This window comes from Pleurodeles waltl, chromosome 3_1 (genome assembly GCF_031143425.1).
Source record: "Pleurodeles waltl isolate 20211129_DDA chromosome 3_1, aPleWal1.hap1.20221129, whole genome shotgun sequence".
Lineage (NCBI taxonomy): Eukaryota > Metazoa > Chordata > Amphibia > Caudata > Salamandridae > Pleurodeles > Pleurodeles waltl.
Window position 1 is genome coordinate 487,312,655 of NC_090440.1, and position 24,492 is coordinate 487,337,146.

Here is a 24,492-nt window from a genome sequence, read left to right on the forward strand (position 1 = left end):
ATGCATGTCTTTTCTGTAGTGGCAGTTGCCATAAAGCAGCTGAGTGGATTAGTAAAGGCAAGCGTTACCTGCGCTTTAAAACAAATGTAATGCCAGGGGGACTATGGAGATATGAGTGGCACTTTTGCTGGGTAGTACTGAGGGAATTAGAAGAGGAGGTAATGGGAGGCAGAGCACCAAAAATGACTGTTGCACAGGGTGTGTGGTAAGGTGCAGTAATACATTCTTTTATTGTTTTTATCAGTGTTTTCAGAGAATCTGCAGAATTGGAGAAGAAGCGAAGGTAAGGTGACGACATTTCCTGTAGTACACAACAAACATACCCACAAGCAATTTTGTGACTATCTGCCTTCTACGTAGGCTAGTAATTTAGAGGGACAATTTAGCCAGTTGCAGAGATGGCCTCTCATTGGATGACTGCTGATCAAGCCCTAGCTCGGGTTATGGAGGACAGTTCTGATGTAGGCTCAGAGACTGAGACAGCAGACACTGAGACAGCATCTGAGGGAGAGGACAATGGGGCAGATTCTGGGAGTGATTTTTCAGTCGGCGGAGTCCCATCTGACGACACCTCTTCCAGTGAGTCTGAAGGAGACAATGACGACATCCGTGCTGTCCCTTCGCAAGCACATTCTGGGCAGCGGGACCACATTGGGTTAGCCGAACCCAGAGAGCACGTGCTTGCTGCCGCAAGCACAGAGAGAGTGCTCTCTTGGCAGCCCCCCGTTTGGTTCAGCCCCAAATTCCACCTTTTACTGGTGACGCTGGATGTAAAGTCAATACAGCTAACTTTTTGCCAGTCGACTACATCTATCTGTTTTTGGATGTTGACTTTCTTCAGAAAGTTGTGAAGCAAACAAATTTGCGTGCAGACCAATTTCTGAGGGAGTGCGGAGGCACTCTAGGGCCCCGTTCTAGGGCACGCCAGTGGACTCGCACTTCGCTGGCGGAATTGAAGATATTTTTGGGCCTTACGCTCAAAATGGGGTTAGTACAGAAACCCACCTTGCAGTCCTACTGGATGACTCCCATGGTTTGGGTAACTCCCATCTTCGCACCATACATGAGCAGAGATCGTTTTTTGCTACTGCAGTGCATGCTGCATTTCAATGACAATTCTGCTGCATTGCCCCGGGACCATCCAGATCATGACAGGTTGTTCAAAATTCGGCCTGTCGTGGAACATTTGTCTGCCAGGTTTCCAGAGATCTATACTCCTGGAAAGAATATAGCAGTCGATGAGTCCTTGATCCTGTACAAAGGATGGCTGCTTTTCAGACAGTACATTGCGAGCAAAAGAGCTCGCTATGGCATAAAGCTGTACATGCTGTGTGAGAGCTCTACTGGCTATGTGTACATCCTGAGAGTGTATACAGGGAAGGATTCTACCCTAAAACCCTGTAGGTTGCCCTCCCGCGTTAGGGGTCACAGGTAAGATTGTATGGGAATTGTCCAGCCACTTCTTCACAAAGGTTATAACCTTTATGTGGAAAATTTCTATACAGGAGTAGAGCTGTTCAGTGAGCTCTACAAAGCTGGCACTGTGGCCTGCGGTACAGTTCGTTGTAACCGCAAAGGATTCCCGCAGGAGCTTGTTTGCAAGAAGCTCCAGAAATCACAGAGTACTGCATTGCGTTCTAACGAACTGCTCGCAGTCAAGTTCCTAGATAGGCGTGATGTATACGTGCTCACTACAATTCATGATGAGAGCACTTCTCCCATCACGGTTTGGGGTCAGATGGCCGAAGTCCACAAGCCCATCTGTATACTCGATTACAATAAGTACATGGGTGGAGTGGACAAGAAAGACCAGGTTCTTCAACCATACAATGCGTGTCGTAAAACTCGCACTTGGTACAAGAAACTGTTTACCCACCTGATTCAGATGGCAACATATAATGCGTGTGTTGTTTACCGTCAGACAACAACAGGAAGACTCATGACTTTCCTTGACTTCCAGTTGTCTGTAATTGAAAGCCTCACTGCTGTTACAGAAGAAGCAGCAGCCTCCACCTCATATGTTCTGGACGATGTGGCAAGGCTGCAGGAGCGACACTTTGCTGATCGCATACCTAAAACACCCAAAAAGGATCGTCCATGTCGTCGCTGTAAAGTGTGCTCAAAGCATGGAAAGTGGCAGGAGAGTCGGTATTACTGTCCCCAGTGTCCATCCCAACCAGGCCTCTGTATCCCTACTTGCTTTACGTTGTATCATACTAAAGCAAAGTTCTGGGAAATCGACAGAGGTTGAGCTGCTGTTGGGAAATCCTTTCAGTGGCAGTGCATGGATACCGAACGTCCATGGGCCACTGCTTCGTTAGGCAAGGAGCCACAGAATTTTACTTCATCATGGACTTCCTTTTGGCGTGGTCGGTGTTCTGTTCAATTAACATGCATTTTCTTCCCCCTACTGCATATACTAGTGGACAGAACATATGCCACATTGCCACGGAGTACCCTTTCTTCACCTGCATGCTACCTTACTTTCAACGGTAGATATGCTCTCTCAGTTCGAGGAATCACTTTGTAGGGCATACTTGGAAACCCCCAACTTGCTTCCACAAACTAGTATAAGTTCACTTGGCTATTATACAGGATTAGCCAGGACTCTGATGAGAACAGAGACATGGATGGGTAAGGAAAGCTTATGGAAGGAGTGCCTTCACAGGCTTATTGCACAGGTAGAAGGCAGATAGTAAAGGTAGTACAGATGTACATCATCTACACCTATGGATTCAAACCCATTGGTGCCATCCCAGCACTGAAGGAGAATGACTTGTATAGGTCAGTGTTTGACCTGCTTTTCATGTTCATCCTCCATCAGAACTTAGTAGATGTTCAGTTTGCTGTATAAGTGCATTATAGTCACATCACTGCACATAATGTTGGCTGGGACATATGCTACGTTCTCATGGACTCCCCTATGTACCAAACACTACCCTTTTCCATAGTCTATGACCTTCTCTTTAGGGAACATCATGAGAAATCCCCAGCATGTCTCCCTTAGTTTCAAAGGTAGATATGCTCACTCAGTTCGAGGAATCGCTTTGTACGGCATACTCGGACACCCCCAACTTGCATCCACAAACTGGAAGGAGTTGGATTTAGCACAGAGAGTGCGTTAAAGGCGCATGAAAAACATGTCTTCCTGAGCCTCAGGTGGCTGTCACAGGAGTCATTAGTAAAGGTTTGTTACGCATGCATTTGGTAATGTTAAGGAAGAAGGAGGCAGGTAGCCTATGACCTTCTCTTTAGGTAACAGCATGAGAAATCTCCAGCATGTCTCCCTTAGTTTCAAAGGTAGATATGCTCACTCAGTTCGAGGAATCGCTTTGTACGGCATACTCGGACACCCCCAACTTGCATCCACAAAAAAGGCGCATGAAAAACATGTCTTCCTGAGCCTCAGGTGGTTGTCACAGGAGTCATTAGTAAAGATTTGTTATGCATGCATTTGGTAATGTTAAGGAAGAAGGAGGCAGTTACTTGACAGGTGGTAAAATGTAGTCAAACTTATTCCGTTCTGTGGCGTGTGAATGTGATGGGCCCTTGTCTGGCAGCGATAAGTTAATGTGAGTGGAGTGATTGGTTGGATTGGGCCCGTGGCTGGCGATATGAAAGGGTTGTTTGTTGTGCGTGAATGGCGTGTGAATGGACCATAAAGAGGTGGGTGCCTGGACGCAGCTTTATGGCCCACCTTCAGAAGGCTTGGTTTCAATATTCAGATACTTTGATAAGTAATCATGCTTTGAAACCATAATTTCTGGAGGTGCTAAAACCAACCAGTGTGAGTGGTGGGTTAACTTTAACAAACTAGTACCAGGGGAGTCCAAGGGTGCAGGACTTGCATGGCTCTCACCAGTTTTCCTTCACCCAGAATCCCCTTGAAATTACATTATGAGCTTAAAAAACACATTTTCCTTGCATTCCAATGAGCAGAAGTCCAGGGATCTACAGGGATCCTCAAAATTCCTACCACCCAGTGTTTCCCCACTTGTCCTGATAAAAACACAACCCCGCTTGTGTGCCTGCGCCTAGTGCCTGCTTCAGGAATGAATCTCTCCAGGGTTAACAGTAGACCTCAAGCAAGGACTACCATTGACCCTTGTTTGATCAATTCCTGTCGCGGGCGCAAGGCCTACCCACACAAGTGAGGTATCATTTTTATCGGGAGACTTGGGGGGACTCTGGGTGGAAGAAAATTTGTGGCTCCTCTCAGATTCCAGAACTTTCTGTCACCGAAATGTGAGGAAAACCTGTTTTTTTTGCCACTTTTTGAGGTTTGCAAAGGATTCTGGGTAACAGAACCTGGTCAGAGCCCCGCAAGTCACCCCATCTTGGATTCCCCTAGGTCTCTAGTTTTCAAAAATGCACAGGTTTGGTAGGTTGCCCTAGGTGCCGGCTGAGCTAGAGGCCAAAATCTACAGGTAGGCACTTTGCAAAAATCACCTCTGTTTTCTTTCAAAATATTTGATGTGTCCATGTTGCGTTTTGGGGCATTTCCTGTCGCAGGCGCTAGGCCTACCCACACAAGTGAGGTATCATTTTTATCGGGAGACTTGGGAGGACACTGGGTGGAAGGAAATTTGTGGCTCCTCTCAGATTCTAGAACTTTCTGTCACCGAAATGTGAGGAAAACTTGTTTTTTTTGCCACTTTTTGAGGTTTGCAAAGGATTCTGGGTAACAGAACCTGGTCAGAGCCCCGCAAGTCACCCCATCTTGGATTCCCCTAGGTCTCTAGTTGTCAAAAATGCACAGGTTTGGTAGGTTTCCCTAGGTGCCAGCTGAGCTAGAGGCCAAAATCTACAGGTAGGCACTTTGCAAAAAACACCTCTGTTTTCTTTCAAAATATTTGATGTGTCCACGTTGCGTTTTGGGGCATTTCCTGTCGCGGGCGCTAGGCCTACCCACACAAGTGAGGTATCATTTTTATCGGGAGACTTAGGGGGACGCTGGGTGGAAGGAAATTTGTGGCTCCTCTCAGACTCCAGAACTTTCTGTCACCGAAATGTGAGGAAAACCTGTTTTTTTGCCACTTTTTGAGGTTTGCAAAGGATTCTGGGTAACAGAACCTGGTCACAGCCCCGCCAGTCACCCCATCGTGGATTCCCCTAGGTCTCTAGTTTTCAAAAATGCACAGGTTTGGTAGGTTTCCCTAGGTGCCGGCTGAGCTAGAGGCCCACATCTACAGGTAGGCACTTTGCAAAAAACACCTCTGTTTTCTTTCAAAATATTTGATGTGTCCACGTTGCGTTTTGGGGCATTTCCTGTGGCGGGCGCTAGGCCTACCCACACAAGTGAGGTATCATTTTTATCGGGAGACTTGGGGGGACGCTGGGTGGAAGGAAATTTGTGGCTCCTCTCAGATTCCAGAACTTTCTGTCACCGAAATGTGAGGAAAACTTGTTTTTTTAGCCACTTTTTGAGGTTTGCAAAGGATTCTGGGTAACAGAACCTGGTCAGAGCCCCGCAAGTCACCCCATCTTGGATTCCCCTAGGTCTCTAGTTTTAAAAAATGCACAGGTTTGGTAGGTTTCCCTAGGTGCCGGCTGAGCTAGAGGCCAAAATCTACAGGTAGGCACTTTGCAAGAAACACCTCTGTTTTCTTTCAAAATATTTGATGTGTCCACGTTGCGTTTTGGGGCATTTCCTGTCGCGGGCGCTAGGCCTACCCACACAAGTGAGGTATCATTTTTATCGGGAGACTTGGGGGGATGCTGGGTGGAAGGAAATTTGTGGCTCCTCTCAGATTCCAGAACTTTCTGTCACAGAAATGTGAGGAAAACTTGTTTTTTTAGCCACTTTTTGAGGTTTGCAAAGGATTCTGGGTAACAGAACCTGGTCAGAGCCCCGCAAGTCACCCCATCTTGGATTCCCCTAGGTCTCTAGTTTTAAAAAATTCACAGGTTTGGTAGGTTTCCCTAGGTGCCGGCTGAGCTAGAGGCCAAAATCTACAGGTAGGCACTTTGCAAGAAACACCTCTGTTTTCTTTCAAAATATTTGATGTGCCCACGTTGCGTTTTGGGGCATTTCCTGTCGCGGGTGCTAGGCCTACCCACACAAGTGAGGTATCATTTTTATCGGGAGACTTGGGGGGACGCTGGGTGGAAGGAAATTTGTGGCTCCTCCTAGATTCCAGAACTTTCTGTCACCGAAATGTGAGGAAAACCTGTTTTTTTTGCCACTTTTTGAGGTTTGCAAAGGATTCTGGGTAACAGAACCTGGTCAGAGCCCCACGAGTCACCCCATCTTAGATTCCCCTAGGTCTCTAGTTTTCAAAAATGCACAGGTTTGGTAGGTTTCATTATGTGCCGGCTGAGCTAGAGGCCAAAATCTACAGGTAGGCACTTTGGAAAAAACAGCTGTGTTTTCTATCAAAAAATCGGATGTGTCCATGTTGTGTTTTGGGGCTTTTCCTGTCGTGGGCACTAGGCCTACCCACACAAGTGAGGTATCATTTTTATCGGGAGACTTGGGGGAACATAGAATAGCAAAACAAGTGTTATTGCCCCTTATCTTTCTCTACATTTTTTCCTTCCAAATATAAGAGAGTGTGTAAACAAGATGTCTATTTGAGAAATGCCCTGCAATTCACATGCTAGTATGGGCACCTCGGAATTCAGAGATGTGCAAATAACCACTGCTCCTCAAAACCTTATCTTGATCCCATTTTGGAAATGCAAGGGCTTTCTTGATACCTCTTTTTCACTCTTCATATTTCAGCAAATGAATTGCTGTATACCCAGTATAGAATGAAAACCAACTGCAGGGTGCAGCTAATTTATTGGCTCTGGGTACCTAGGGTTCTTGATGAACCTACAAGCCCTTTATATCCCCGCAACCAGAAGAGTCCAGCAGACAAAACAGTATATTGCTTTCAGAAATCTGACATCGCAGGAAAAAGTTACAGAGTAAAACATAAAGAAAAATGGCTGTTGTTTTCAGCTCAATTTCAATTTTTTTTTTATTTCAGCTGTTATTTTCTGTAGGAAAACCTTGTAGGATCTACACAAATGACCCCTTGCTGAATTCAGAATTTTGTCTAGTTTTCAGAAATGTTTAGCTTTCCGGGATCCAGCATTGGTTTCACACCCATTCCTGTCACTAACTGGAAGGAGGTTGAAAGCACCAAAAATAGTAACAATGGGGTATGTCCCAGTAAAATGCCAAATTTGTGTTGGAAAATGTGGTTTTCTGATTCAAGTCTGCCCGTTCCTGAAAGGTGGGAAGATAATGATTTCAGCACCAGAAACCCTTTGTTGATGGCATTTTCAGGGAAAAAACCACAAGCCTTCTTCGGCAGCCCTTTTTTCCAATTTTTTGGGAAAAAACGAAATTTTCACTGTATTTTGCCTATTTTCTTGGTCTCATCCAGGGGAAACCACAAACTCTGGGTACCATTAGAATCCCTAGGATGTTGGAAAAAAAGGACGCAAAGTTGGCGTGGGTAGCTTATGTGGACAAAAAGTTATGAAGGCCTAAGCGCGAACTACCCCAAATAGCCAAAAAAGGGCTCAGCACTGTGGGGGAAACGGCCCAGCAGCTAAGGGGTTAAATGTTGCTGAATCTTTTTTTGCATTTGCATGGCTGCCAGCGATAGGGATTACTTTAACATGTCATGGCAAAGGTCAGGACTGGAAGTAGTGTGTATGTGCCAAAGTGCATCCATGCGAAGGGCAGAAATGCACCGTCAAGCTGACAATCAGCACACTCTGGTCTTTGTACCCTGTGTTTCAACTGAATAATTTGAAGTGCACCAAAGAAAACACCCGTGTCATGGTGCAAGGGTACATGTTTACCAGGCACTACAGTCCACGTCCATCGGGGGCTTGTCCACTGTAGTAATTTGCGTAGTCATGTTAATGTGATGACAAGCATGACGCAGGAGTACAGGGAGTCATGGACGTGTGTGTTCCTTATTAGTTGAGACATGTACATATGGGTAAATCCTATATATTTACATGTTTGCATGGCCTAACAATGTCTGTTGAATTGACATTTTATGGGGGGGCACTTGGTCATTCTCTAACCTGCCTCATCTAAATTAATCAACTAAACATGTGGAATGTGTACCATTTGTCCATGCTGGTCTTTGCTCAACATTCACAGAGCTGTTTCATGTCATGTCTTGCAAGTGGACCTGCCCCCTACACCACTGCTGAGGTTGCAAGATTTGCTGACCCCGATGCTGCCAGTAAGTGTTACCTTGTATGTTTAATGTGTAGTGCAAGGGGTATGTGTGTGAGGTTGTATGATGTGTGCAATGCCATGTTATAATAGCATGTGTGGTTTATCCATCCTTGGATGTTGACAGTATGTCTGATGTCATGTTGAAGATATGGAGAACAACAAATCGATGCACTGGTGGCAACGTGCGCTACAAGGGCCTTCTGATTTTTGGAAAAGGTATATACGTGCCCAAACATAGTGATGTCATTTAAGACATGTGGCAGAAGTGCTGGTTTAAAAAAATGTATGGATGTTGGCAACATATTGGTCACAGCACATGTTACTGCGCTGTGTGTCACACATTGCACAAAGTAACTCTGGCCATGTTAGGATTAAGGACCATGTGAGGCGGTCACTAAGGGGCTTATCATTGAGCCACTTGCGCTGCCAGTGCTTCACTTCTCTTAGGTAAAAAACTAATGCACCGTGTACACAAGGAAATTTTTGAGAAGCCCCATAGTTAGCTGAGTCCACATTGAAGTTGCAGCCCTTGTACTAATGAGTGTGGCACATGTCTACAGATCAAAGTAAAATGATGTATGCAGAGGGACATACATGAGCTATCCTGCAGGATGAGAGCGACCAAGCATGGTCACATTTCTGGTGTATGGGATGTGCATGGTGAATATTTACCTGGTATTTAAGAGATATTACAAGCTTGTGCACTGATGGTGTGCAACATTGGTTAGCCTTTATACTTGAGACATGAACAATATGTTGAAAATGGTTGTGATGCAGAATTGTATTAACTTTGGCCTTGATGATGTTTTGTAAGTTGTGGTGAACAACGTGTGTTATCTGAGGATGCTGTTTCCATTGCATGCTTGTTCTTCCCCTGCCCAATGTATATTTTGATTACATGTTTACATCATGGTTTAGCAGCCAAAATGAATCCAGCACAGAAGCATGCTTTTGAAATAAGAGCAGAACAATACAGGCACATCCGTGCTGTCGAGAAAGCCTACCGCAGGATGGCCAGAATGTGTCAGAGTGAGAAAGCATTGGGGTCCTGGTGGGCATTTCCTCATGGAGGACCGGCCAAACAGGCTGTAACCAGCACCCACACAAGTGGCAAGTCAAAGCAGAAGGACAAAGGTAGCTCTGCAGGTTCCACCCCTTCAACATCTACAGGCCCCACTCCAGCACCCTCACGTCCCTAGGCAAGACCTGCAATCACAGCTCCTACATTTCAACAGGAAATGCATAAGGATATGGCAGATCTAAAGTTGAGGTTGGACAAATTGGGGGCAAAAACTGATAAGATGTGCAAGATGCTGTGGTACATCAAGAAGAAGGTCAAGAGGCACTCACTGACTTTGTGCCCTTAATTGTTATGATTACCTTCCCTACCTCTAGGTTTAATAGTTCTTTGTTATATTGGGTTTTAGATAGGTTGGGATGGGTTAGTTAGAATAGCGTAGGTTAGTTTTAGGACATAGTTTGTATAGTTAGGGGGTGGGTATTTGAGTTTTTACTGTTTTTACTGTTTTGGGTGTTGATTAGGGGGATGGGTTATGTTCTTCGGTATGTGTACAAATTATTTAAATAAATATTAATAAAATGCAAAAAAACATATATTTGTTTAGGCAATAGGTTTAGTTAGTCAATGTTTAGCTGTAGTTACTGTTGTCCTTGTCGACTGATATCTTTTCGGGAGGGTTGGGGGCGTCAATGTTTATTGTGTGGCATTACCTGTATAGTATAAGTTAAAATACGATAAGTTAGCTGTAGTGATATGTTATGATTAAAGAGTATAGGTTAGGTTAGTGTAGGTTAAGATGTAGTTTAGCAAATTGTTAGAAAGAAATGTTTTGGAATGATTAAATCCTGTTGTTGCTACAATTTGATCTCCATAATGATTAACTATCTGGTGGTATCATGTCGGCACAGCTCAGTTTCGACAAATGCCTTTGAGTGTGCATCCAGCAGTGATTTACATGTGTGACTATGTGTATCCCCTATAGCCAAGTACCCATCAGATCGGCAGGGGTATTACATCAGCTGCTCAATACAATATTCAGCTCTGTAAGTGACACTCTGATTGTGCATGGATACACATCCCAAAACAGGTTATCTGACACCATCAATTTGTGTTCGTAAGTAATGTGATATTCATTGGTTAAAAGTTTTGAATATTGCACTCCACTTCTATTGGCAGCAAGGACGTTTGAAGACAACAGCGGAGACCACCAAGGCCATTCAGCCACGCAGGACCGCCCCCAAGTAAAGGACCCTATAATCCAATACCTCTGCAAACCAACAGCAGAGGGATCAGAGAGTGACCACGAAGGGTCCCACATAACAGGGGCTCAAGACAATCAAACCAAAAATCTGGTGTCAAATCCAGAAAAAGGCTTTGCCCCAGCAGAGGCACCCCCGGGGAACCCCAAAGTGCAAAGATAATTTTCATGTCCCGCATTTACAACAGCCCACCATGATCCCTATATGACTAGCAAATCTACATTCCAAGCATGGTCTACAACATCACATCTTCAGAATAGTGAGACCAGCATAACTGAAGATAAAGTTCCCCAGCAATCAGACCTACTTGTGGTCTGCTCCCCATTATTGGGGGTTGAAAATCAAACACACCAGATGATGACTATCGCTAAAGTCACTCGTGAGTTTGAACAATCTCCTGTACAAGGGTATTTAGCAGCAGTAACCAACTACTTGGAGTCCTCATATAACCTGACAGAAGAAACTAAAACTTTGCCTACCAACCTGAGAAGGGCGAGTTTCACAGACCAGGAACTTGGGGTGCTGTCTGTACACTTCCTTAACAACATTGAGGAGCAGATTGACAAAACACTCAGTCACACTTCAACAGCGATGAGGCCCCCAGGAGGGGATGGGGCGGATTAACATCAAGGTGCTCCACAGAAATACAAGAGCTGGCAGCGATCAGACCCTCGCAGGACACCATGGCAAAGGCCCTCCTCTGGCAGTCACACAAGATGGAGTTGCAACTTAATGTGACTCAGTCCCTGGCAAGGCACCTACTCGATATCAGAGCAAAGGTAACACTTTTGGAGAGTTACTTCATTGCGACAAAGAAGGGAACCCAATGCCCATACTCCCCAATCATTAACAAGATAAGTTCCCTACCCAAGTTACTGAGTGAACAAGTTGGAGTGGTCAAGGCAACGGTAAGGAGAGATGAGACCGCAGTATCGACACCTTCCCTCAAAACTTGCTATGCAGATCAAGGCTTAGACACTGCAGAATAGTGGTAACACCAGGTAACCCTCCTCAGCTATCTCCTGAGGCTAAGTGCTTAACCCCCAAAATCCTCCCTAACAGGTCTCCCCACTACAAAAACACTGGGCTGGACAAGGGCAACGCCGAGTTAGGGAAGGTGTCAGAGTTTCCCCTGTAATAGTAAAAAGTGGGAAAATAGAAGATCTTAAAAGTGAAAAGTCATAATCAAGCATTGAAGTATCTTCTGAATACCAAGGAGATATAACAATAGCTAGCAATTTCCACGCTAAGCCCCCTTAACTTTTGACCACTGGTCTCTCAAGGAGAGGGAAGAAAAAGTTAAAAAAGCAATCCCAGAAAGAAAGAATTGTCATAAGACACAAAATGAATACTGCACCCGAAGCCCAGGAAGGAACACCAGGGTGCCCAGGTGACCAGAAAACTTCTCTAGATCAGGGTATACACGGCATAGGGGATCGCCCAAAAGCCACCCTTTCTAAACGCCATCGGAGAGGTTCCAAAGCAACTTGGAAAAGTACAGCTAAGAGGGCCACAGTATGGGCCGTAAGAGAGTCTTTTGTATAATGGGGCAACAACCTAAATATGTTTCACAGCCAGGACCAAGGCAGAGCTCCTAGCACCATGGGAACATAGAGCATAACTCTCCCTTATCACTTAAATCCCTGTCAATTGTGTCATGGAATGTGGCAGGTCTCAGGAGTATTGCCAGGTCCAGTGAAGTATTCTCCTATTTAAACTCTAACAACATTTACTGCATGCAAGAAACCCGGTAATGTGCTCCATCTCACTTTTCAGGCTCCTATGAGATCTTCCTGCCAGGTACTTGCCCAAGTATCTTTGTACATCCCTCTGGTGGCTTATCCAGCGTCATCAAGCATGCAGTCTGCCTGGTGGCCACTGAACTTCCCATCAACAGTAAAATTGCTCAAGTAATTTCCATTAGTGGTGTGAACATCGACCGGGAAAAAGTAGACCTGAATCTGGTCAACTGCGGGAAAAAGTAGACTTGAATCTGGTCAACTGCTACATCGGTGCTTCAAAAAAACTAAAGTCAGCATCAATCCTGGAACTCCTGGTAATCCTGGAATCCATCATCTTCAGTCACCCCGGTCATGAAATAGTCATGTTCGGAGACTTCAATGTAAGTGGGCCATGCATCCTACCAGAGGGCACTCCCCAGGACAGAGGGCGTCAATTAATACAAAACTTCCTGACATCCTTGAAATTAATATCAACTCACTAGTAGTGCGTGAAGAAAGGAAAGGTCTGCGCCTTTCCTTCCACTTTCAAGGGAGGCTCAACTATTGACTACGTGTTTCTCTCAGAAAAGCTCATTCGGAGGCTTAGCCACTTTAAAGTCACCGAAAGGGCGGACAGCATCCATAGCCCTCTAAAGTGTATCATAGACCTAGAAGTCCAAGCTGCAGAAATGAACACCGTGGTAGGGGCATCAACGGGCACAGAGAAGGTGCATTTGGTAATATGAATCAAAAGGAGACCAGAGCATTTATAGCTTCATGATTAAAAACGTAGCCCCTGGAGCCTTATTTGAACTTTGAATTGTAGGAGAAGTCAGTGGATGATCTTATCTCTTTGCTGCAAGGCAAATCTCCAAGCGCTTATCCATCCTGCCTTGAACAGCGCGGCACCACAACTTGATAAAACTGTGCTCAAGGCAAGACGGGTGCTTGCCAGAGCTCAGCACAAGCACAAACAAAAGCCCACAAATGACACAGTGGTTAAGATAGCAAATAATAGAAGATCTCTTAAGAAACAAATATGGGAATGCAAGGTAGCAAAAGATCAAAAAGAATGGGAAACCTATTTCAGCTATTAAAGGACACAAATCATGCCCTTTTTTGGGAGCACATAAACAAGTTAAAAAGTGGCTATGCTTCTAGGGAGAATGGTGTTCCAGAGGCCACATTGGTCACTCATGTCACAAACTTGTACACGCCTACCCAACTGGATCTGGGTCCGGCCAGTAACGGGCCTGAGAAGACCCAGTACACATCCTCCCCCCACTGTGAAGTGCTCTCCTCAAAAGCAGATGAAAGCCCAGAGATCAAAGCTGATCAGCCAGTTTCCCCTGACAAGTCAAAAGGTGTGGAACTGAATCACTTCCTTATTAGTACGATAGAAAATGCTATAAAGAGCATATGGAAGGATGGTGCCTCGGGGCCAAACATTTTACAAGCTTTCCTGTTTAAATGCTCTGCTTTGGACTGGGCAGAGAGGCTGTCCCAGCTCTTTAATAGCGCATATCAGCTGGCCACAATCCCGGACTCCTGGAGAGGCTCCATACGCTGCCCAATTTATTAAAAGGGAGATCGTACAGTTGCATCAAATTATCGCCAATAGCTCTCCTGGATGTGGAGGTGGATATTTATACCTGCATATTTCTAAGCCAACTGGAAGCCTGGGTCCTGGTTTGTCAAATCCTGCAGTTTTTTCAATCTGGCTTCAGACCTGAGGCTTCAACAGTGGACAACATCCTGCTGCTTCCTTACTTGCAGCAGCAAGTGGTTAAAATCAATCACCTGCCATTATTCTGCTGCTTCATGGAACACAGTGCAGCTTTCTCCAGGGTGGATCGTGAAACCCTATGGAGGAAGCTGTCAGCATGGGGTGTTCCCACACAACTCTTAAGAGTTATCAGTTCACTTTACACACACACATGAGTCCGAGTTACAACTGGCCTAGGCACAATGTCTCGGAAAATAGAAACCAACAGAGGCCTAAAGCAGGGTTGTGTCTCGGTCCCACTCCTATTTAATTTGTACACAGCAGACTTAGGCCACACCTGCAGGCTGGCAGTCTGGTTCCACCAAAGATCGACTCCACAAAACGTCAAACCATTCAATACGCTGATAACATTGTGATAATGGACTGCACAGAAACCGGTTTACAGCGGGCTTTAAACACGCTGAATACATTCAATATGGCCAACCAGCTTCAAGTAAACGAGGCTAAAACAAAAGTCCTCATATTCAGAAGGTACAAAAACAAAAAGATCACAACCTGGCAGCTCAGAAGTCAGACCATCTGCATAGCCAGGAAATACAACCACCTTGGCGTGTGGTTCACCGAAAATAATTTGGCAGGGAGACAGAAAAGCGCTATCATAAACAAAGCAGCTCCAATCACATATGGGATCTCTCAACTGAGTAATCAACTAAGAAGTGTGCTGGCAGCCCCAATACTGAGAGTGACAAAGACAACTCTACTCCCCGCCCTGCAGTATGGTAACCTCACTACAGGCGTATTTAAGACTTTTTCAACAACCAAAGTACATCCAACGCTCTAGGCTCCGATTGGAACTGGGCCTCGTGTCGCAGAAGTTAGAGAGCCAAGCAGCCATCCTCAAATACTACACCAGGCTCAGGAAGGCAAACACGCATTTACTAAAACACTACTTAAGAATCATCTTTGAAACTCCTGGTAATCCCTGGAACACACATCTAAGAAAAACACATAAGACCTTCGAAATCGGCGACTCCATTCAGTAGACAGATACCATGGCATTCAGTGCTTGGAAAAAAACAATAAACAGAAGATCAAAGGAAATCTCAAGGGAGCAGTCAAACCACCATCAGCAGTGCCAGTGTTAAATGACTCTTACTTGATTGGGGCTCCTCAGCCATACCTTTTAGAATCAATAAACATGGGAACTCGATAGCAGGTCCTTTACATGCAAACACAAGCCTTGCCAATCAAGGACTTCAACTGCGCCTGGCCCGTACACAGGGATAAAAGAGCCAGCAGACTCTCCTCCTATCAACACGAAAGTTGGCTACATCTTCTTTGCGCTGCCCCTCACAGGAGACAGTTTATCAAACCTGTAGCTTTGACCTTGGAGGCAGGTACTTGTATGGAGACATCTAACATCTGCTTCTCACACTTGGCTGCCTTGACCTTGGCTAGATGTACAATATATGTTACAACACTCAGGCGGCTGCTATCCCAGTTAGTGGGGGCAGCCAGCAAGGTGCACAAAGGATCAACAGAAGTCTAAGCACTTTTTGATTAAATCTGAGTCATAGACAAATTGCAGTTCAATATTATCTGCACACGTTTGTTTTACTGTGACTACACTTTAAGTTAAAATATTATTTATTGATTCTTTTTGTAATGGTTTTAATTAACTGAACAATAAAGTTGACAATGACAATGACTAAACCACAAAAGATGTCAATAAATCAGGAACACACTTTGGACCAAGAAACAACTACACACAATGCACTACTACATGAATGTATTGTTGAAATGTAGGTATAGCCTGTTGCACGAATAAATTATATTGCCACACATATATCAGACAAGTGTGTTTGGTTAACGTTTGACAGCAGCAACCCAGGAAAAACATGTGAAGACTACTGTTCAGATGTTTGGCCTAGGTCGGCCAAGAGTAGAAAGTACCTACAACAGTAGGTCTGTGTCCGCTATGTAACAAATCAATGTCTGAATGTCACATTCACAGGTGACAACTTAAAACATACCCCTGAAAGGCACTCACATGTATGTCTAATAGAGAGTTAAATATAGAGGACAAAACACCTTAATGTCTATGTCTGCCAGACACTATCCAGTTTGTATTGTGCATGTGCATTGTGCATGTCAAGCAATGTCAAAACAAGTCACAAAGCCGTAGCAAACTGTACGTGTGATGAAGGTCACAGACATGTTCAAACTTGCATGCTCTACTCATAGCTTTCAGGAGTATTCACACAATCTAAATACACTCAAAGCGCATTGCAATTAAGATTGGGGACTGCAGCTGTGTGAGTGCTCATGTCAAACAAAGAAATGGGGAAGGACAGCGCAGACCCTCCCTTATCTAAATTTGACATTCAATATGTGCAGGTGACTCAGACACTACACAAGTGCTGTGGCTGGTGTTCAGTGATGTGTGGGGGTCAGTTATCTCATCTTGCAAACAGTGGAAATGTTATGTCAAATATTGCTTAGCCTGTAGAAGAAGCAATGTCCATTGTAAAAGTTGGCAAGTATGACTTACTAGGATGTGCATGAATAGACAGTGAGAATCAAAAAGATGTGTCCTAAGGCAGATCTGCGGAAAGTGTGCCAGCAACTTTGACATGGAAGCATACATCACACAATCTGCCTTCAATGTATGTGAATGATCACACATTGTCAAATACTCAACGTACTAAACAACAATGTTGCCATGTAACACCAGTCACTTATTCACATACATTGTGTAGGACCGTACATAACCCAGTCACATGGCCAGCACAAACACGTGTGTCAGAAGCAAGTGGCAAATATCACTATCTGTACGCTGGGTCTGCATATATGACCCGATTCAACTATGTACCAATGACCTAACAATGCATCATAGGAACAATTCTCACATATGTAGACATTGTCATGTCAATCTCTAGTAAATGATGAGACAAGTCCAAAACAAACAACCTGTAGGTCTCTAGTACATAATAGGGCAAAAAGTCACCAAAACATAGCTGGGCATGGGACTACAATTGTGTAGTTAGATGTCTGCAGTTGACTGTACACTGCAATGCTGAATTTAAACTTGAGGATGCCACCCCCACCCCTATCCCCAGAGGGTGCTCCATCCACTCTCGACACAGTCAGGGGCCTACCGCATATGCACAGTGGACTGTGCTAAGGGGACCACAGTCAACTTGGGCACACACCAGCAACAGTGGGGCTGTGTGAGCATACAAAGTGCCACTTGAGCACTGATGATTAGCCTGCCATCGCTGTCTGAGAGCAGCCCTGCATACAGATTGTATGTTAAAAGGGAAGTCTGGCAAAACAAAAGGGTGAGTAATTGTTCAGTTAAAGTGTGCGTGCTAACCAAATTATCATTACCTTTTATCCCACATGTACCATCTAGGTGGTCCAGGCTTGGTGTGGCCTATAACTTTGCGCATGGACAAAGAGAACATTCACCATTTAGCATGGTGTCTGTTAAAAAATACAATTCTGAATATTTTAAGTACAGTACACATGTATTTACATAGGGGAACATGTCAAACACTGATATGAGCACACAGCTTTGCTATGATGGTGCACAATTATCCATGGAGGAAATCAAACATTTGTAGCAGTCACAGCCCTAAACACACCACTGTAACATGCATTACTGTTTAAACACTTTTCACTCACTATCATATCACTTACATCTCAACCATGACATATGTCAGTACACCATTTCCAATAAATTGCATGAATTATGTCAAATTGACATGTTATGGGGGGACACTTGGTCATTCCCTAGCCTGCCTCATCTATGTTAATCAACCAAACATGTGGAATGTGTACCATTTGTTCATGCTGGTCTTTGCTCAACATTCAGAGAGCTATGTTTCATGTCATGTCTTGCAGGTGGACCTGCCCCCTACACCACTGCTGAGGTTGCAAGATTTGCCGACCCCAATGCTGCCAGTAAGTGTATGTTTAATGTGTAGTGCAAGGGGTATGTGTGTGAGGTTGTATGATGTGTGCAATGCCATGTTAAAATAGCATGTGTGGTGATTAGGACAACTTTATCCATCCTTGGATGTTGACAGTATGTCTGATGTCATGTTGAAGATATGGAGAACAACAAATCGATGCACTGGTGGCAACGTGTGCTACAAGGGCCTTGTGATTTTTGGAAAAGGTATATACGTGTCCAAACATAGTGATGTCACTCAAGACATGTGGCAGAAGTGCTGGGTTAAAAAAATGTATGGATGTTGGCAACATATTGGTCACAGCACATTTTTCTGCACTGTCTGTCACACAATGCACAAAGTAACTCAGGCGTGTTAGGATTATGGACCATGTGAGGAGGTCACTAAGGGGCTTATCAATGAGCCACTTGCGCTGCCAGTGCTTCACTTCTCTTAGGTAAAAAAGTGATGCACCGGCTACACAAGGAGATTTTTGAGAAGCCCCATAGTTAGCTGAGTCCACATTGAAGTTGCAGCCCTTGCACTAATGAGTGTGGCACATATCTATAGATCAAAGCAAAAAAATGTATGCAGAGGGACATACATGAGCTATCCTGCAGGATGAGAGCGACCGAGCATGGTCACATTACTGGTGTATGGGATGTGCATGGTGAATATTTACCTGGTATTTAGGAGATATTACAAGCTTGTGCACTGATAGTGTGCAACATTGGTTAGCCTTTATACATGAGACATGAACAATATGTTGAAAACGGTTGTGATGCAGAATTGTGTTAACTTTGGCCTTAATGATGTTTTGTAAGTTGTGGTGAACAACGTGTGTTATCTGATGATGCTGTTTCCATTGCAAGCTTGTTCTTCCCCTGCCCAATGTATATTTTGATTACATGCTTACTTCATGGATTAGCGGTCACAATGAATCCAGCATAGAAGCATGCTTTTGAAATAAGAGCAGAACATTACAGCCACATCCATGCTGTCGAGAAAGCGTACCGCAGGATGGCCAGAATGTGTCAGAGTGAGAAAGCATTGGGGTCCTGGTGGGCATTTCCTCATGGAGGACCGGCCAAACAGGCTGTAACCAGCACCCACACAAGGGGCAAGTCAAAGCAGAAGGACAGAGGTGGCTCTGCAGGCTCCACCCCCTCAACATCTACAGGCCCCACTCCAGCACCCTCACATCCCTAGGCAAGACCTGCAATCACGGCTCCTACATTTCAGCAGGAAATGCAGAAGGATATGGCGGAGATAAAGTTGAGGTAGGACAAATTGGGGGCAAAAACTGATAAGATGTACAAGATGCTGTGGTACATCATGAAGAAGGTCAAGAGGCACTCACTGACTTTGTGCCCTTAATTCTTATGATTACCTTCCCTTCCTCTAGGTTTAATATTTCTTTGTTATATTGGGTTTTAGATAGGTTGGCATAGGTTAGTTAGCATAGTGTAGGTTAGTTTTAGGACATAGTTTGTATAGTTAGGGGGTGGGTATTTGGTTTTTTTACTGTTTTGGGTTTTGATTAGGGGGATGGGTTATGTTCTTCAGTATATGTGTAAAAAATATTTAAATAAATATTAATAAAATGCTAAAAAACATATATTTGTTTAGGCAATAGGTTTAGTGAGTCAATGTTTAGCTGTAGTTACTGTTGTCTTTGAAGGAGGGTTGGGGGTCAATGTTTATTGTGTGGCATTACATGTATAGTATAAGTTAAGATACGATAAGTTAGTCGTAGTGATATGTTATGATTAAAGAGTATAGATTAGGTTAGTGTAGGTTAAGATGTAGTTTAGCAAATTGTTGGATATAAATGTTTTGGAATGATTAAATCCTGTTGTTGCTACAATTTCATTTCCATAATGATTAACTATCTGGTGGTATCATTTCGGCACAGCTCATTTTAGACAAATGCCTTTAAGTGTGCATCCAGCAGTGATTTACATGTGTGACTATGTGTATCTCCTATAGCCAAGTACCCATCAGATCTGCAGGGGTATTACATCAGCTGCTCAATACAATATTCAGCTCTGTAAGTGACACTCTGATTGTGCATGGATACACATCCCAAAACAGGTTATCTGACACTATCAATTTGTGTTGGTAAGTAATGTGATATTCATTGGTTAAAGGTTTTGAATATTGCACTCCACTTCTATTGGAAAATGTATACTGGTACACTCATGGCTGATCTTCACAGCCTTACATATGTCTTATTTGATTGTCACATGAATGTTGTACTGGTGCAGTCTTCCTACATTTTTCCGGACACTTGTGTTCTATATCATACAAGTCTTTGCTAAACTTGCATGGTACCTGTTTAATTACATGCTTGGAAGACTCCGAAATTTTGTACCAGTCCACAATGCTATAAGTAACCTTAATTATGTTTCAATCCATGTGTGTGGCTTGGTGTCTGACACAAAGCCACGCATTTCTTTTTGATAAGTACTCAGTGTATTGGCTTCACTTAATGCATACAGTTCAAACAGTTAATGGATCAAAGACAAAAACAACACATATGTTACTTTACTAATTTAGGGCCAGATGTACGAAAGCTTTTTCCCATAGACACAGAATGGGTAAAATCCTTTCGTACATCTGGCCCTTAGTTACTTATGCAAGTTTTGTTTCAGATGATGTACAATGTACAGTATATTGACTCCATGAGAAATCCAAAGTCATTGAATGTCCAGTCAGAGTCCAAGGGGGGTCATGAGACATGGGAAGGAGAGGAGTGCATCTGTGCAGAGGTGTTCAAATTGCAAATAGGTAGGATTTGACACTTTATCAGTCCATGCATGATAAGTCAACAGTAGTAGAGTGAAGAGAGCATGTTGCCAGTTGTTACAACACTGGCATGACCTTAAGCACTGAACTAAAAAGATACTGTCCATGTGCCACAGACTGTAGCTACCGGGTAGTTTTTCTGGTTCCTTCCACATCTTCATCCCCTGATGTGTGTGGTGTCTCCTGTGCCATGTGTGGTGCTTGTGTTGAAGTTGAGGGGGGCAGGGGATCGAGATGTGAAATCAAAGGTCCCGGCAGCTGTAATATGTGGGAAAATGAAAGGTATCACTGCAGCAAGGAGGAACTGCTGTTTTTTGCAAAACAGCAGCTAGATCATGGTGGTAGGCAGCCAGGTTGTCAATGAGGGAGGCCTGCATCCGCTGCATAGAACCCAGTACATTTTGGGTAGTCCCCAGCCTGTTGTCAATCATGCTGGTGCCACTTTGGGGGGGCAATTGATTGAGACTGTGCCTCAGGACACCAACTATGTCTGCATGGGAATGCTGGAGTCCACATAGCGGAGAGTGGGTGCCTCTGATGGCAGCTGAGTTGTCATCAATTGGACTGAGGCACCTCTGGACTCCCTCTAGGCTGCCCACAATGGTCTCCATCCCCACCTGCTGCACCAGCTCCTGCTGGACTCCCACCGCTGTTTTCTGAAAGATAATATCTGGGTCCTCAGAGTCCAGGGCTGTGGCTGTACTGATCAGTGCTGTGTGTTGGTTGTTAGGCGGTTTGTGTGGAGACCCCACAATGCTGTGTGTCCTCCCTGAGACTGGAGATGGTATCTGGATGGCACCTAGGACATTCTGGAAAGTGTTGGCATTGATGGTCTGCAGCTGGTCATCCAAATCATCAGAGAAATCCTGGGCAGACAGCTCTGCAAGATTTAAGTCATCCTCCTCTGTAATGGGATAGTGAAATGTCAATCTTGGACTGCAGTGACTGTTGACATGAGTCATCATGTTCTTGATACTCGTGCCTTACTGACATGGTACAGACCCACACATCAAGACACTCATTTATGGGCCCCTAGTGGCACACTGTGCCAGTCCACATTTTCCAGTCTGTTACACCCACCTTTCATGCCTTATCATGGCCTAGAATTTATGTGCCCCTCTCACATCTGACACTTCATGTAGTTGACATTCCATGTGTGGGTGTGTGAAAACTTTATATGTCACATTAATTTAGTTGTTCAATGTGTGTTGCATGTTGCATTAGGTTAAAATGTATATGTATATGGTGCATTGAACCCAAGGCACCAATTTCATTGTGCCCCCTTGCCCCAGCTAACAACACCATGGAAGCACCTTATTTCTATCACAGTTCATCATGACAGACATTTCCACAGTAGCCTCATCAGTTATGGCACTATTGTAGTACTTTACTGCACTGGCACCATAAATGATGGTACTAGTGCAGCAAAGCACAAGGAGGTCCATTTATTTATTACAATGGGTGCGTCACTTTAACATCCACCTTTGACAAGCCTTACAGCTGACATTAAAAGACAGCACAATGAAACCTTTATGAACTTTCTGCCCCACTTGTTCTGCCCTCCTTGTGGGGGGGACTGTCTCCCTTGCATACATCATATCTGGCACAGGCATATTGTGGTACAAGGATTTACAAAGTGGAGCTGTACATGCATTGTGTAACTTTTTTAGTGTGGCAAAGGGGGAATGGGCAGCTTCAGGACACATTGGCATCAATAGATGGAGTTATAATGTTGCACTAAGGCCTTGTAAATATGGCCCCTAGAGAGACAGTGACACCACGTGTAGCTGATGTTATGCAGGAATGTGCTTCTTTGTGCACAACACCAACCATCCCCACTAAACAAGCAACCTTGCAGCATGGTGACATGGAAGCCACTTGTACAATAGCACAGATGCGAATCACAGACATGCCCCATATGTCGTATATGATCAGATTTGTGCCCATTCCTAAAAGTGAATGGAGATGTATCTCAGTTCTTGCTGACCCACCCTGTGCAAAAGGCCTTGTACATTTTGACTAATGAGTGTTAGACATGAGCAAATGGTAAAGTTGCAACAGAGAAGGGAGTGATGTGAGGCTTGAAAACTGGTCTGTGCACATAGGGGGAAAGTGAGAGCCCATTGTAAGTGTTTGTTTGGCCATTATTGTGCCCCATGCAACCCTTTTCCATGCATACAGTGTGCCTTTATGCCTCCATCTTCTGCCATTTGTTATTTACAAGATTGATGCCCATTGCAACTTACCCTACATTTGTAGTAGTTTTTGAAAGGCTGCACTGTCCTGTCCTGAGACTCTGTTTACCACCTCCTCCATTATGACTGCTGCCACAACCTCCTCCAGCTCATCAGCTGCTCATAGGGTGCCGGCTTCCACCCCCGCTCTGCAGTGCTGCCATTCGGTTGCTGGACAGTTTCTCTTTAGTTCTGCACTTGCAATCATGCCAGCGCTTCTTACAATCAGTCACAGTCCTCTTCACCTCTGCCAAACCTTTGACTTTATCGACTATTGACTGTCATATGGTCTCCTCCTACCTATTGGCAATTTGGAGGTGACAAAGAGATGGTGTTAGTGCTCTGTCACCTCTCTGACGAAGATGTTATTCTCGTCCTCACTGAAACAATACTTTCTCTCTCTTTTCCGATTCTCCTGTGAGTCTGTCTGTCCATCCTGACTTGTACTGTGCTGATTGGGGTCTTTAAGGGGTCTCTCCTGTCCTACATTTTCCATCTTGGGTCCTTGTGGCTTCTGTTTGGCATTTTTGCATGCTTTTTTACTTTTTGAAGCAAAAAAGTCACTAGCACGATTAGCGTCAAATAAAGTGCTGCAAATCATGCTAACGCCACTTTTGCAGCATTAGCGTAATTTTTCTTTCTGACCTGTCGCAAAGGTTAGCATAATTTTTTTATGCTAGCCTTTCCTTAACAACATGTAGTGGTGTTTTATAAATACGGCGCATGCGTGGCGCTATGGAAAGTCATCATACGGCGCTAATATTTTTGACACACAACTGCGCTAGCGCAGTTGTGAGTCATTTTTCTTAAATTTGGGCCTTAATATCAGAAAAATGATAACATATCTACAAATATGCCAGCAAATGATGTCAACATTTTACACCCAAATGGGAAGACAGCTACATAATGTTTAAGAAATGCATGGAAAAAGACTATGGGCCTGATTCTTGGTGGTGGGAATACTCCATCATAAATGTACAGATGTCCCGTCTGCCTTATTACGATCTCCATAGGATATCATGGGATTGTAATAAGATGGACAGGATTGGATTAATAGAAGAACAGGACCAGACTGGTGGAACCCAATGGTGGATTCTGGAAGAGGACCTGTAAAAGAAGGGAACAGAGTCCAGTCCACGCAGGAATGTCCAGGTGGGGCAGGAGGCAATGCTCACCCTTCTGTGGTTGAAGATCCAGGATGATGGTGGTCAATGAAGTCCAGCTGCGAAGTACAGGAGTTGCAGATGAGCTCCTGAAGTCATCTAGGAGCTGTCCCACAACGGTCGCCGGATTGCAGATGGGTCAGTGATCAGGAAGACCACCACCAAGCAAATGCAAGTTGGAGCTGAAGAAGATTTGCAGGGCTGGAGAGGACCAGCAAGGTCCTGGGGACTTGACGCTTGGAGTCCAGGCTGACCCTAGGAAGACAGGAGACAAAGAAGAAGCAGTCAAAGCCCCCACAAGCAACCCACTGGTAGCAGGCTCAGTAAGTCTCAGTGAGTCCCAGGCAGCAGACCTAAAGGGGAGTCCCACATCACTGGAGCTGCATAGAGGAGACTTTCCTTGCAGAGGTCGA